Consider the following 16,170-nt stretch of genomic DNA (forward strand, 5'->3'; position numbering starts at 1 on the left):
ATGGAGCAGCAACTGGAACAAGGAAGACAATGGGGTGAATCCTTCCATAGGTTAACCAAAAGCAAGATCAACAACAAGAAGCCATCCATAAGCTAATCAACATCCAAGCACATCAAGGTGCACACATACATGAGATGCATCAGAAACAAAGAGAACAGGCAGAGCTCTTCGACGAATACAGAGCATTTTTAGAAGGAGTCTATATGAGTGCAACTAGATATCATGTGAACACTCAAGCCAGGCTCGGATACTTAGTCGGACAACTGCCTATATTACACTCTGGAATCACAAGATATGAAGAATTAAAGGATGAATTGGCACGAGAAGAAAGAAAAAGAGCAGAAAAGAGTCATGAATCAGTAAGGAAGGCACTAGAGGATTGGAAAAGAGCCAGAATGACAAAGACACAAGGAAGCGCAAGTGGACACAAAGAGAATAAACAAAAGAGAGAGCATGGGCATCCACATGAGTAAAAGGTGGCGGAGTTCCTTTTCATTTTCTTTCTTTCAATGTCTAAATAAGGAAAATCATGTATGAAATAGAACATGCTTCCATAGTAGCTTAGGAAGTTTCAATTCTGCCTTTAAGATTTCATTGCTTGAGTCTATGTGTGCTAGTCTAAGTTTCCTGTTGTCATTTTCATCCCGCTTAAATGTATGCTTGTCCTTTAAGTTAAATAAAATAAAATGTTATGAAAAACCAGAGTGGAGTTCATCTTGTGGAGTAAGTTCTCAATGTTTGTGGTGTGGTAATTGGTTAGCTAAGTTGGTTCACCAACAAGGTACACAGGAAACTAGATGTTCTGAATCCTATGCTTGAAGCACATTCTATGAGACTAGCTAAATAACAAGGTCCTAATAAGAAAAAGAAAAAGAGTAGTGAGAGTTGGAAAAAGAAAGAAAAAGAATAAGAAATAAGGCTAGGCACCAAGGGTTTAAATCTTGAGGGATGTGTCTATGGTGTTCCTATGCCAAGGATCTGCTTGGATGAATAAGTTCTCAGGAGTGCTTCATCACTTGGTAACTTGGGTTAACTAACCCAGGATTATCAACTGAAAATCCACTATCAAGAGCAACCTTGCTACAGAACATTTAGTAACCCAAAGAGGTACTGGACACCAAGGCCTCAAGGAAAGAAAATAACAAACCATATGCCTGTGGTGTGCATGTATGGGGGAGAGAGACTAGAGGGAGTACGTCCTTAGGGGTGTTTCAACACCTAGCACCTTGAACCAACTGGTTCGGGAGTGTTGGCTGAAAGCTTATTTTAAAAAGTCGCCCCCTTACAAAGCACTTAGCCTAAGAATGCAATAAACCCTGAAAAGAAAGGGATGATCAAGGAATAAAGATCTCATAGGATACAATCAATCAAATGTTCAAGAACATGATAGGGACCTGAAAACCAGTAAAGAAATGAACCTAAGTTGTTATGCATGAAACCCCATAAACTAAGAGCTTAACTTCTATAATAAGAACTTGTGTCTCTTGTTCTTTCATTCATCATTCTTATGTTTCAGTACTTGCTTAGGGACAAGTAAGCTTTAAGTTTGGTGTTGTGATGCCAGGGCATTTTGGCCAGTTTTCACTGACCTTTTTCTTTACTCTTTTAGGATAGTTTCATGCATTTTCTTAGTAAATAAGCAAGTTTTGGGTGAATATACACTTACATCTTGATTCAAGAAAACATTGTGAACTTTACATGATTTCATGAGAATTATGCATGAATTGAATGACAATACGGATGATGCATGATCTCATGACTTGAAACAAAGCTTTGATGCACCTTGTTTGTTTGATTTCAGGACAAAGGAAGCAAAGAAGAGCCACGTTAGCAGCCACGTTACCTTCACTAATGTGACCACTAACGTGGAATGGGAGTGAGCTTGCAACGTTAGTGGTAAAGTTACCACCAATAACGCCTTCGAAAGCCATCATAACCCACGTTAGTTGCCACATTAGTTACACTAACATGGGAACTAACGTGGAAGGAAGGGGGAGCTCCAACGTTAGTGGTAAAAGTGAACACCACTAACGTTCCAAAAGGCCACACATAGCCACGTTAAGAGTCATGTTAATCTAATTAACGTGAACTCTAACGTGGAGTGAGAAGAGATCGCCAACGTTAGTGACACTCACCTTTGTCACTAACGATGGATCAGGCCAAGATTGGCCACGATTATGGTCACGTTAAGACCACTAATGTGAAGGGTAACGTGGAGCAAAAGAATGATGTGCCAACGTTAGTGACACAAACCTTTGTCACTAACGTTGGGGATGGCAAGCTGGTGCACGAAATTGTGATATCAACAGCGCCAAAAACTTGGTACGCACTATCATAATCTCAATTCTTCTTCACAACTTCACACAGCTAACCAGCAGTCGATCCCACAGAGATTGTCGGCTTGCAACAAGCTTTGGTCATCTTGTAAATCTCAGTCAGGCAGATTCAAATGGTTATGAGGTTTTGGTAATTAAAATATAAATAAAATATAAAATAAGATAGAGATACTCATGTAATTCATTGGTGGGATTTCAGATAAGCGTATGGAGATGCTTGTTGCTTCTGAATCTATGCTTTCCTACTGTCTTCATTCAATCATTCATACTCCTTTCCATGGCAAACTGTATGTTGGGCATCACCGTTGTCAATGGCTACTTCCCGTCCTCTCAGTGAAAATAGTTCAAATGCGCTGTCACCACACGGCTAATCATTTGTCGGTTCTCGATCATGTTGGAATAGGATCCATTGATCCTTTTGCGTCTGTCACTACGCCCAACACTTGCGAGTTTGAAGCTCGTCACAGTCATCCCTTCCCAGATCCTACTCGGAATACCACAGACAAGGTTTAGACTTTTCGGATCTCAAGAATGGCCGCCAATAATTCTAGCCTATACCACGAAGGTTTTAATCTTAGATTTGAAACCCAAGAGATACACATTCAAGCTTGTTTGCATGTAGAATGGAAGTGGTTGTTAGGCACGCGTTCATAGGTGAGTATGGTGATGAGCGTCACATAATCATCACATTCATCATGTTTTGGGTGCGAATGAATATCTTAGAGAAGAAATAGGCTTGAGTTGAATAGAAAAACAATAGTACTTTGCATTAATTCATGAAGAACAGCAGAGCTTCACACCTTAATCTATGGGGTGTAGAAACTCCACCGTTGAAAATTACATAAGTGAAAGTGGTCCAGGCATGGCCAAATGGCCAGCCCCCTAAACGTGATCAATGATCAAAAGTGATACAAAGGTAGTCTTGAAAATGATGAAAATATCTTTAAATAAATCACTAAAAGTAGTTTTTATACTAAACTAGTAGCTAGGGTTACAGAAATAAGTAAATGATGCAGAAAATTCACTTCTGGGCCCACTTAGTGTGTGCTAGGGCTGAGCATTGAGCTTTCATGTGTAGAGACTCTTTTTGGAGTTAAACGCCAGGTTCTAACCTGTTTCTGGCGTTTAACTCTGATTTGCAACCTGTTTCTGGCGTTTAACTCCAGAATAGGGCAGGAAGTTGGCGTTTGAACGCCAGTTTGCATCGTCAAAACTCGGGCAAAGTATGGACTGTTATATATTGCTAGAAAGCCATGGATGTCTACTTTCCAACGCAATTAAGAGCTTGCCAATTTGATTTCTGTAGCTCCAGAAAATCCATTTCGAGTGCAGGGAGGTCAGAATCCAACAGCATCTGCAGTCCTTTTTCAGCCTCTGAATCAGATTTTTGCTCAGGTCCCTCAATTTCAGCCAGAAAATATCTAAAATCACAAAAAAACATAGAAACTCATATTAAAGTCCAGAAATGTGATTTTTGAATAAAAAATAATAAAAATATACTAAAAAGTAATTAAAACATACTAAAAACTATGTAAAAACAGTGCCAAAAAGCATATAAATTATCCGCTCATCACAACACCAAACTTAAATTGTTGCTTGTCCCCAAGAAACTGAAAATCAAATAGGATAAAAAGAAGAGAATATACTATAAATTCCAAAGTATCAATGAAACTCAGCTCCAATTAGATGAGCGGGCCTAGTAGCTTTTTGCCTCTGAACAGTTTTGGCATCTCACTCTATCCTTTGAAGTTCAGAATGATTGGCATCTATAGGAACTCAGAATTCAGATAGTGATATTGATTCTCCTAGTTCAGTATGTTGATTCTTGAACACAGCTACTTTATGAGTCCTGGCCGTGGCCCTAAGCACTTTGTTTTTCAGTATTACCACCGGATACATAAATGCCACAAACACATAACTGGGTGAACCTTTTCAGATTGTGACTCAGCTTTGCTAGAGTCCCCAATTAGTGGTGTCCAGGGTTCTTAAGCACACTCTTTTTACTTTGGATCATGACTTTAACCGCTCAGTCTCAAGCTTTTGGCTTGACACCTTCACGCCACAAGCACATGGTTAGGGACAGCTTGATTTAGCCGCTTAGGCCAGGATTTTATTCCTTTGGGCCCTCCTATCCATTAATACTCAAAGCCTTGGATCCTTTTTATTTTACCCTTGCCTTTTGGTTTAAAGAGCTCTTGGCTTTTTCTGCTTGCTTTTTCTTTTTCTTTCTTCTCTTTTTTTTCCGCCATATTTATATTTTTTTTCGCAAGCCTTGTTATTCACTGCTTTTTCTTGCTTCAAGAATTAATTTTATGATTTTTCAGATTGTCAATAACATTTCTCCTTTTTCATCATTCTTTCAAGAGCCAACAATTTTAACATTCATAAACAACAAATTCAAAAGATATATGCACTGTTCAAGCATTCATTCAAAAAACAAAAAGTATTGTCACCACATCAAAATAATTAAACTAATTTCAAGGATGAATTCGAAATCATGTACTTCTTGTTCTTTTGTAATTAAAAACATTTTTCATTTAAGAAGGGTGATGGATTCATAGGACATTCATAGCTTTAAGACATAGACACTTAAACACTAATGATCATGTAATAAAGACACAAACATAAATAAACATAGATCATAGAAAACAAAAAAAATAGAAAAATAAAGAACAAGAAAATTAAAGAACGGGTCCACCTTAGTTATGGCGGCTAGTTCTTCCTCTTGAAGATCTTATGGAGTGCTTTAGCTCCTCAATGTCTCTTCCTTGCCTTTGTTGCTCCTCCCTCGTTGCTCTTTGATTTTCTCTAATTTCATGGAGGAGGATGGAATGCTCTTGGTGCTCCACCCTTAATTGTCCCATGTTGAAACTTAATTCTCCTAGGGAGGTGTTGATTTGCTCCCGATAGTTTTGTGAAGGAAAGTGATGGGATAATTTGTGGAAAAACGAATTTCCAAAACACCCAAATCTAACCGGCAAGTGTACCGGGTCGCATCAAGTAATAATAACTCACGTGAGTGAGGTCGATCCCACAGGGATTGAAGGATTGAGCAATTTTAGTTTTTGTGGTTGATTTAGTCAAGCGAATCAAGTATTGGTTGAGTGATTTATAGTTAACTGAAATTTAAATTGCATGAAAATTAAAGGGAGAGGGATAATTGTAGGAAAGTAAAGAGAACAAAAAAAATAAAAGTGCTGAATCTTAGAGAACAAGAAATTAAATGGCAGAAACTTAGATCGCAAGAAATATAAATTACAGAATCTTAAAGTGCAAGAAATGTAAATGGCTTGAATTATAACGGGAATTGGGAATTGGATTTGCAGAAATTAAACAAGGAACAGTAAAATTCAACAAACAGAAATGTAAAAGATGGATTCAATTAAACCGGATCATAAATGAAAATGAAAATAAGCTTGGTGTAGCAATGAAACGAGGAAATTGAAATTGAAAGATGTAGATCTCAGGACTCAAGAGACCAGATAGCAAAGTCTAGATCTCACTGCCTTCCTAGATCCAAATTTAGAATTCAATTGAAGAACAATTAAAGATCAAACAAAAGAGGAAGCAAAACGAAATCCAATTTCCAAAAGTTGCGGTAAAGTGAGACAGAGAGATCTCAAGGTGAGATTGAGACAGAATTTCCTCAATTCTTCAACCCAAGATTCAAGACAAGTGTAAATGAAATTGAAAACAAGAAAACTAAGAGGAAGAGAATTCAATTCTCCTTCCCCAAGACTCAGAATCTCAAAATAACTCCTAACCAAAACCTCTCCCAAAATCACTCAGCAAAAACTAAAACAGAAAAAGCTCTCTTAAAACTTAAATTCTAAGCTATTTATACACTCTCTTCAAATGATCTTCAAGCCTTGAATTGGGCCTTTGCTCTTGATGGAATTGGGTTGACAAAAGCCTCTGTTGATTGCTTTTGGAGTTGGAGAGAAACCCACTTGTGAACCGGGCCGTGAACCATTAAAGCTTGAGTAAAAGTTTAAGGCAAACTTTTACTCAAGCTTTTCATATCAGCTAGCCTTCCTTGCTGTCATCCACGTTTGAGCTAAAGTTTGAGGTCAAACTTTGAGCCAAACGTGGATCCCTCTTGTATGCCTCTTGGCCAACGTTTGCCTAAAAGCTTGAGGGCAAACGTTGGCGCAAGCTTTTGCTCCCTCCAGGGTGTGTTTGTTGTGGCGCCAACGTTTGCCTAAAAGCTTGAGGTCAAACGTTGGTGCAAGCTTTTGCTCCCTCCAGGGTGTGGTCAAGCTCCTCCAAAAGTTTGAGCTAAAGTTTGAGGTAAGCTTTGGCTCAAGCTTTTTATTCTTTCTTGCTCTTTGTCATTCCTTCTTTCTTCAACCTTCTTCAAAGCTCTTTTCACCTAACATCAATCAATCAAAGACATCAAAGCTATGCTCAAAATCATGAGATTGTTATTCTTTCATAATATATGACAGTTATAGCACAAAATCTCATGAAATTGTATTAATTTATCCATGGTTGATTGAATCAAAGGAAACATGAAATTCTACCCAATTGGCTTACTTATGGCTCAAGAAAGTGCATAAAATCAATTGAAAACAACGGAAAAAGGCTAGTAAAACTAGGCTAAGATGACTTGTCATCAGAAAGTGCATCCCTTGAGGCATCTCAGGGATTTCATGATGAGGAATTTCCTCATGTTCTTGTTGAGGTCCATGAGTGGGCTCTCTAGTTTGCTCCATTCTCTTTTTTGTGATGGGCTTGTCCTATTCAATGTGGATGTCTTCATCTATGATAATCCCAGCCGAATTGTAGAGGTGACAAATGAGGTTAGGGAAGGCTAACCTTGCCAAAGTGGAGGATTTGTCAGCCACCTTGTAGAGTTCTTGAGGTATAATCTCATGAACTTCAACTTCCTCCCCAATGATGATACTATGGATCATGATGGCCCGATCCACAGTTACTTCGGATCGGTTGCTAGTAGGAATGATAGAGTGTTGGATGAACTCCAACCATCCTCTAGCCACAGGTTTAAGGTCATGCCTTTTCAATTGAACTGGCTTGCATCTCGAGTCAATTTTCCATTGAGCTCCTTCCTCACATATGTCCATGAGGACTTGGTCCAACCTTTGATCAAAGTTGACCCTTCTAGTGTAGGGGCGTGTGTTTTCTTCCATCATTGGCAAGTTGAACGCCAACCTTACATTTTCCGGACTGAAATCTAAGTATTTTCCCCGAACCATTGTAAGCCAATTCTTTGGATTCGGGTTCATACTTTGATCATGGTTCCTAGTGATCCATGCGTTTGCATAGAACTCTTGAACCATTAAGATTCCGACTTGTTGAATAGGATTCGAGAGTACTTCCCATCTTGTTCTTCTAATCTCTTGTCGGATCTCCGGATATTCGCCCTTTTTGAGCTTAAAAGGGACCTCAGGGATCACCTTTTTCTTAGCCACAACTTCATAGAAGTGGTCTTGATGGACCTTTGAGATGAATCTCTCCATCTTCCATGACTCAGAGATGGAAGCAATTACCTTTCTTTTCCTCTTTCTTGAGGTTTCTCTGGCCTTAGGTGCCATTAATGGTTATGGAAAAATAAAAAGTAACGCTTTTACCACACCAAACTTAAAATGTTTGCTCGTCCTCGAGCAAAAGAAAAAGGAAAATAGTAGAAGAAAAAGAAAATGGAGGAGATGGAGGGGAAGTGTGTATTCGTCCAAGAGGGAGAAGAAGTGTTTGTAATGTGTGAAAATGAAGTAGTGTTGAAGGGTTTATATAGGGGTGGGGGAAGGGTTAGGTTTCGTGTATTAGGGTTGGGTTTGGGAGGGAAATGGATTTTGAATTTAGAGGTAGGTGGGGTTTTTGGGAAAGAGTAGGTGGATGTGAGTGGTGAAGGGTATTTGGGGAAGAGATATTGAAATGATTGGGGAACGGTATTTGGGGAAGAGTGTTATGAAAGGGTGTGAAGAGGAGAGAAGAAGAGGTGGGGTTGGTGGGGATCCTGTGGTGTCCACAGATCCTGAGGGGTCAAGGACATAACATCACTGCTCCATTTAGGCATGCAAAACGCCCTTAGAGTGCCTTTCTGGCGTTAAACGCCAGGTTGCTGCTTGTTTCTGGCGTTTAACGCCAGCTTTTTTCCCATTCTTGGCGTTAAAGGCCAAGTAGATGCTCTGTTCTAGCGCTAAACGCCAGTCTAGTGCCTGTTTCTGGCATTTAACGCCAGCTTGATGCTTCTTTCTGGCGTTAAACCCCAGTCTGATGCTTCTTACTGGCGTTTAAACGCCAGTAAGCTCTTCCTCCAGGGTAAGCTATTTTTAATGCTGTTTTTCATTCTGTTTTTGATTTTTCAGTTGTTTTTGTGACTTCACATGATCATCAACCTAAAGAAAACATAAAATAGCAATGGAAAATAAATAGATATAATTAAATAACATTGGGTTGCCTCCTAACAAGCACTTCTTTAATATCAATAGCTTGACAGTGAGCTCTCATGAAGCCTCACAGATAATCAGAGCAAGGTTGCGGCCTCTCAACACCAAACTTAGAGTTTGAATGTGGGGGTTTTGTTTGACTCTGTATTGAGAGAAGCTTTTCATGCTTCCTCTCCATGGTTACAAAAGGAGTACCTTGAGTCTTGAATACAAGGTAGTCCTCATTCAACTGAAGGACCAACTCTCTTCTGTCAACATCAATCACAGCTTTTGCTGTGGCCAGGAAGGGTCTGCCAAGGATGATGGATTCATCCTCATCCTTCCCAGTGTCTAGGATTATGAAATCAGCAGGGATGTAAAGGCCTTCAACCTTCACTAGCACGTCCTCTACCATTCCATAAGCCTGTTTCATTGATTTGTCTGCCATCTCTAGTGAGATTCTTGCAGCTTGTACCTCAAAGATTCCCAGTTTCTCTATTACAGAGAGTGGCATGAGGTTTATCCCTGACCCCAGGTCACACAGAGCCTTCTTAAAGGTCATGGTGCCTATGGTACAAGGTATGAAGAATTTTTCGGGATCCGGTTTCTTCTAAGGTAATGTCTGTCTCATGAATGCATTCAGTTCATTGGTGAACAAGGGGGGTTCATCCTCCCAATTCTCATTACCAAATAACTTGGCATTCAGCTTCATGATTGCTCCTAGATACTTAGCAACTTGCTCTTCAGTGATGTCTTCATCCTCCTCAGAGGAAGAATATTCATCAGAGCTCATGAATGGCAGAAGGAAGTTCAATGGAATCTCTATGGTCTCTGTATGAGCCTCAGATTCCTTTGGTTCCTCAAAGGGAAACTCCTTTCTGTCTAGAGGATGTCCCATGAGGCTTTTCTCACTGGGACTCACGTCCTCCTCACTCTCTCTAGGTTCAGCCATGTTGGTCATGGTTATGGCCTTGCACTCTCTCTTGCACTACAAGAAAAACACCCATTCAGGTACACTTGAAAAGTGTAGCCAAAAGTGAAAAAAAATGATGCCTTAGGCTACAGCTACGCTTTCTGGGCTACGGCTACTCTTTTTGGGGTGATTCCTATTCGGCCGTTGCCTATTCTCAAAGGCTACGCTTTTCTACACCAAGGGCTACGCTTTTGGCATTTGGAAATAGGGTGCGCTTTTCAAGTGATGCTGTTCAGGACCAAAGGCTACGCTTTTCAGCATCCATTTTTACCAGAATAGGCTACGCTTTTCAGCGCTACTGCATCACTTATAAAGCGTACCCACATTGTATACCATGGCTACCGTTTATAAGTGTAGCATTAGATCCTTCTTTTTTTTGTATACCATAGCTACTGTATATAAGTGTAGCCTTAGGTCCCTCATTGTTTTTTTTATTTTTTATATATATATTAATTTTTTTCTAAAACCTAATATTTAATAATATAATTATATATATAATTCTATATTTTTAATTAAATTAGTAAAATATTATAAAATAAAAATAAATACATAATAATACAATCCAATATTCTTGAAATAATAAAATTTATCCTTAAATAAAATTTAGGTTGCCATAATAAATTAGCAGCCATTATATCTTTTATTTGGGAATAATATAAATTATTTCTCTAAAAATAAAATCTATTTCTCTAAAAATAAATTACTTCAAAATCAATTGCACATGTACAGGGCGAAGTGGTTGTCTTTCTTTTTGTAGATTAGATGTTGGTACTGCCTACTCTGATTGAGGCCTGGCTGACTGACTTTCGCGCATTTTCTTGTTTGAGAGTATCCTTCTAATAATCCTTACACTACCTTCATGCCTCTGATTCTGCTTTAGAGGTATTTTGCCAGCAATTGTTTTGGCTAAAGATGTTACATTATTCTACTCTAATAAACTATCTAAATCAGACCCCTGCACAATAACAAACCCATCAAAATATGAAGTGATAGCATGATCATACATGATAAGTCTATAAATCACAATAAAAGGAACCAAAGAACAATCCATGTCAGAACTTATAGTGGGTTCCTGATTCATCACATTCCATGTCATGAGCAATAAGGCAGCATATTAGAGGAAAATAATCCTCAAAGTCATTTTAGTATGAACCATTATGCCAATAAAATGATATGCATCATAAATGCATCTACAAGTAGTGCTTTCTCTATAGTACATTGACCTTTTTATCATTAATTGACAAGTAATAAACAAGTGCCAATACTTAATATTTTGATATTTGCAATAGTATATTTTAAATTTTTAATAAATTTCTAGTGCAATTTAAAGTTATATAATAAATATTTCTATAGATTGTAAGCTATGGTATTAATTTCTTTTATAAACACAGCACTAACAAAGTCAATGCAAACATTAAAAAAATAACGTGTTGTATATAATTTAACTTTAACCTCAGGAAAGTGTCAGTGCAATTTATATAAAGGAAAAGGGATTGAAGTTACTAACCGTTTTCTCGTACCACTTTTTGGTCAAGAAAAGTTTGATTCCATGAACAATCAATGAGGCATAGACAATAACAAAGAGATGATGTGAGTACCAAAATGTAATGAAGCCAATTAGACTGTGGAGTGGTTTAGGAAGCTTAACCCTGTTTCTCCTGAATCAAGGTGCAGCTTGTACTTTTGAGGGCTTGCACGAAGGAGGCGAGGGAAGTCGCAAGAAAGATGAAAAATTGCATGTATTCCAACACCAATTGCTATTGCCATAGCTATCACCTGCAAGAACAACAACATATATACCCTCACTTTATTTGTACTACTAACTTTATTTAAATGGTGACACATTTATTCAGCAAGGGAATCTTTTCTTGAGAAGCAAATTTGCCACTTCTAATTCATGAAACACTCCAAATATTCTTCATACTCTTTTGGCAATTTGACTTGTGAAAACACACAAGTCCCAACAAAGATTTGGGGCAAGTGAAAAATATTACCTTGTGGAAGTTAAGGTTGTCATCAAAAGGAACCATAATGCCAAGCTTGGTCTTATTCCTCATCCAAGTAATAGTATTCCGGCAAACTGGTAACAAGATAATAGCCATGTTCAATTTAAGTGTCTCAGCTGCACCTTTGGCCATGCATGCACAATACCCCATAACATGATATACATCTTTTCTCCTTCTATAGTGTATGAATTTGTAGGCAAATAAACCTAACATCACACAAATCCACAGTGCCATAACCCAAATTCTTTGCCAGTTGTCCTGTATGAAGTATTTGGTATTTGTATAGTACCTCCTAACAGCACTGTCTTCATATGTAGGCTTTAGTTTCAAGCTTAGCATTTGGCTTAGGTACTTGCTATCACCTCTTGTAGAATGACTTGGTCCATGCAATAAGAGCATCTCTAGGCTATCCAGCTGATGAAGCAGTAATAATAATCACCAATTGGCCAAATAAATGTGATTAACATGAGTAATATGGAGTTTTTGTTTTTCTTTTCAAATAAATTTCTAGTCACTTCTAGAGTTAGCTATTTATGATTTTGGTCTATGTCAAATTTTTCTTATGGATTTGATCTAATTTCCTAAATACAAGTGAAATCAGTCCCTCTCATCATCTTAAATATAAATCAACTTCATACTTATGAGTTATGATTTGAAATATAAGTACTTATCTGTATGTGAAACTATAATAGTGACTAATTTTACTTAATTTTGATAAGTTTTATACCAAAACTATCTGAAATAGGATGATGTAAATACCGTGATAAATCCTGTCTCTTCAGGGTCTAGTTCTTCCATGATCAAAGCTGCATATTCTTTAGCCTGCTACTGTATGTTTGAGAGTTTGTTTGTTGTGGCACTAAGGCAGATGATCTGAAAACAGAATTGATCATTTGTGATCAAGGAAATTCCTATTCTCATGGGAACAAAATGCAAAGCTAGGAAAGGAAAAAACGTTGCCGATAAAAACTACTTCACTATCTTCATTCTAATTTTTCTATTGATGAATTTAAAAAGAAAATTCATATAAACCTATTTAATTTCTTCCTCGGCGAGTCTTCCATCTGCATCTTTATCAACCCTGCATTATTCCAAATGAAGGTTAACATACTTAATTGTGGGAATTAAAGAAAATACCAACCAATTTCTTTTTCTAGTTCTAAAATTAAGTAGAGAGGTAATGAATTAGTTACATGTCAAAGACGGTTTTGAGCCTGGAATCAAAACTCTGGTCAGAAATCTGGTCCCAAAAGTCCTTCAATTGAGCCTTGTTAATTGAATCCCCATTAATATCCCTCCTCCTAGCCAACGAATCAAAAAGTACACCAGTATGCCTCAGATTCCTTGCTCATCCCCATATACAAACAACTCAACAAATTCGAACCATAGTTATCCAAACACATCCTAAAAGAAAACTACTCAGAACAAGTCCTTATTTCACTCACTCACACACACACAAACAATTTCACAAACACTTAGGAAGAAACAACAAAAAAATAGTGAAGATTTGTTATGAACTCTTCAATTTCAATTATTACCTATACATTTTCCAAAGAGACAATGATGAAGCCATCCATCAGTTGAAGTAGTAAGAGCATCAAACTGCTTCTCCACTTCATGCCACCCTGCACCACCGACACCGCCACCGCCACCACCGCCGCCACCCTTAGCGATGAACTTAAGTCCCTTGAGAGCACTCGAAGCCGCGGACTTATTCCTATCGTAGTGTCCTCTTCTTGCAGCAGCAGCAGCATCAAAAGAAGAACAAAAAGGTGCTGTTTGTTTGGAAGAAATTGAAGCGAGTCGTTTGAGTTCTTGAGAAACCTACTTCATTTTATTAGAAGCAGTCCTAACAACAATAGCACCAAAGGAAATCAAGTGGAACAAAAGGAGAAATGAGGGTATGAGAGTTCACCCGCACCGTAACATACCCAAACCCCCAAATTGAAAACCCTAAAATCGGAACCCTAACCCTTTGAATATATACCTTCTCCACCACATGGTGAGTGACGAGAGGACGATGATGACGATCGATGTGAGCACGCAGTGAAGATAACTTATGGCTCTCAAGTAGTTAGCGTCGAGTAAGGAAGAGGAACGGTGAGTGTGGAAGAGGAGCGGTGAGTGGGGAAGATGAGCGGTGAGCTGCGGTTCTAGAGTGGCGACACCGATGGTTCTCGAGTGGTTGGTGTGACGGAAAAACATATTTGGGATTGATGATGAGAGGCACAAAGTGTTGGTGGTGAGATCAGGGTGATTGTGGTGGAGGCACGAAGTTACGTTATGTTAGTGATAGTCTTTGTGAAAAGGATAAAAACATTACTAAATGTCGAGGGATTTGGTCCTACATAGATTAGGCAACACTTTTGAAGCGCACCCAAAACATAACAAATGGGTTACTTTTTAAAAGCGCTCTCTTTGAGGTATGAAATATACCCATAGCTATCTAGATACGGCTATGCTTTATAAGTGATATTTAAAATATCTAAGGAGACACTTTTAAAGTGATGCCTCAATAGTGTTTCCTATTCTCTTATAAAAGGGCACCATGCAAAAAAGCATATCCTATTCTAGGAATAGGCTACGCTTTTCAAATGTAGCTTAAAAAAAGTGTGGCTGAATGGGTGTTATTCTTGTAGTGTTGGGATTTTCTTCTGTATTGCTTGGGGGAGTACTGGGAGGAGTTTCAGTAATCTTCTTACTCAGCTGACCCACCTGTGCCTCCAAATTTCTAATGGAGGACCTTGTTTCATTCATGAAACTTAGTGTGGTCTTGGATAGATCAGAGACTATGGTTGCCAAGCCAGAATGGCTCTGTTCAGAATTCTCTGTCTGTTGCTGAGAAGATGATGGAAAAGGCTTGCTATTGCCAAATTTGTTTCTTCCACCATTATTATTGAAGCCTTGTTGAGGCTTTTGTTGATCCTTCCATGAGTAATTTGGATGATTTCTCCATGAAGGATTATAGGTGTTTCCATAGGGTTCTCCCATGTAATTCACCTTTGCCATTGCAGGGTTCTCAGGATCATAAGCTTCTTCTTCAGAAGATGCTTCTTTAGTACTGTTGGATGCGGCTTTCAATCCATTCAGACTCTGAGAAATCATATTGACTTGCTGAGTCAGTATTTTATTCTGAGCCAATATGGCATTCAGAGTTTCAATTTCAAGAACTCCCTTTTTTTGAGGTGTCCCATTGTTCACAGGACTCCTTTCAGAGGTGTACATGAACTGGATATTTGCAACCATTTCAATGAGTTCCTAAGCTTCTGCAGGGGTTTTTAGATGAAGAGATCCTCCTACAGAATGGTCCAATGACATTTTTGACTACTCAGATAGACCATCATAGAATATACATATGATGCTCCATTCTGGAAGCATGTCAGTAGGACACCTTTTGATCAGTTGCTTATATCTTTCCCAAGCTTCATAGAGGGACTCACCTTCCTTCTGTCTGAAGGTTTGGATTTCAACTCTAAGCTTGCTCATCTTTTGAGGTGGAAATAATTTAGCCAGGAAAGCATTGACCAGCTTATCCCAAGAGTTCAAGCTTTTCTTAGGTTGTGAATCCAACCATGTTCTAGTTCTGTCTCTTACAGCAAAAGGGAAAAGCATAAGCCTGTAGACCTCAGGATCAACTCCATTAGTCTTGACAGTGTCACAGATTTGCAAGAATTCAGCTAAAAACTGATGAGGATCATCCATTGGAAGTCCATGAAACTTGCAATTCTGCTGCATTAGAGAAACTAATTGAGGCTTAAGCTCAAAGTTGTTTGCTCCAATTGCAGGAATTGAGATGCTTCTTCCATAGAAGTTAGGAGAGGGTGCAATAAAGTCACCAAGCATCTTCCTTGCATCTCCACCATTGTTATTAGGTTCGGCCATGTCTCCTTCTTTTTTGAAAATTTCTGTCAGGTCCTCTCCAGAGAGTTGTGCCTTAGCTTCCCTTAGCTTCCTCTTCAGAGTCCTTTCAGGTTCAGGGTCAGCTTCAACAAGAATATTCTTATCCTTGTTCCTGCTCATATGAAAAAGAAGAGAACAGAAAAGAAGAGGAATCCTCTATGTCACAGTATAGAGATTCTTTTATGTGAGTAGAAGAAGAGAAGAATAGAACAAGGAGAAGATAAGAATTCGAACACAGAGGAGAAGAGTGGGTTCGATTTTTTGAGTGGAAGAGGGGTGTTAGTAGATAAATAAATAAATAGAAAGAGATGAGAGGGAGAAGAATTCAAAAATTAAATAAAATAAAAAAATTGTTTTTGTTTTTATTTTAAAATGTAGTTAGAATTCGAAAAAAAAAGAGAAGAAATAAAATTAAAATTAAAATTTTTAAAATAATTATTTAATTAAAAAGAATTTTGAAAAAGAGATTAATGATTTTCAAAAATTAGAGGGAGAAAAGTAGTTAGATGGTTTTGAAAAAGATAGGAATTTTAAAAATCAAACAAAAAGTTAAGTAGTTAATTGAA

At 38.1% G+C, this 16,170-nt stretch overlaps 1 non-coding gene and 1 pseudogene across 1 annotated transcript; one reads left to right on the forward strand and one right to left on the reverse strand.

The window, feature by feature from the left end:
• Positions 1 to 10,623: 10,623 nt before the first annotated feature.
• On the reverse strand, positions 10,624 to 13,573 carry LOC107646868 (respiratory burst oxidase homolog protein C-like; annotated as a pseudogene).
• Positions 13,574 to 15,076: 1,503 nt separating this feature from the next.
• LOC148555732 (small nucleolar RNA R71) lies at positions 15,077 to 15,184 on the forward strand. Its single transcript, XR_015887600.1, has one exon. It is a non-coding gene; the product is annotated as a small nucleolar RNA R71 (small nucleolar RNA).
• Positions 15,185 to 16,170: the final 986 nt, after the last annotated feature.

Source organism: Arachis ipaensis, chromosome B6 (assembly GCF_059453495.1).
Source record: "Arachis ipaensis isolate K30076 ecotype BB chromosome B6, ASM5945349v1, whole genome shotgun sequence".
In the NCBI taxonomy this organism is placed as follows: Eukaryota; Viridiplantae; Streptophyta; class Magnoliopsida; order Fabales; family Fabaceae; genus Arachis; species Arachis ipaensis.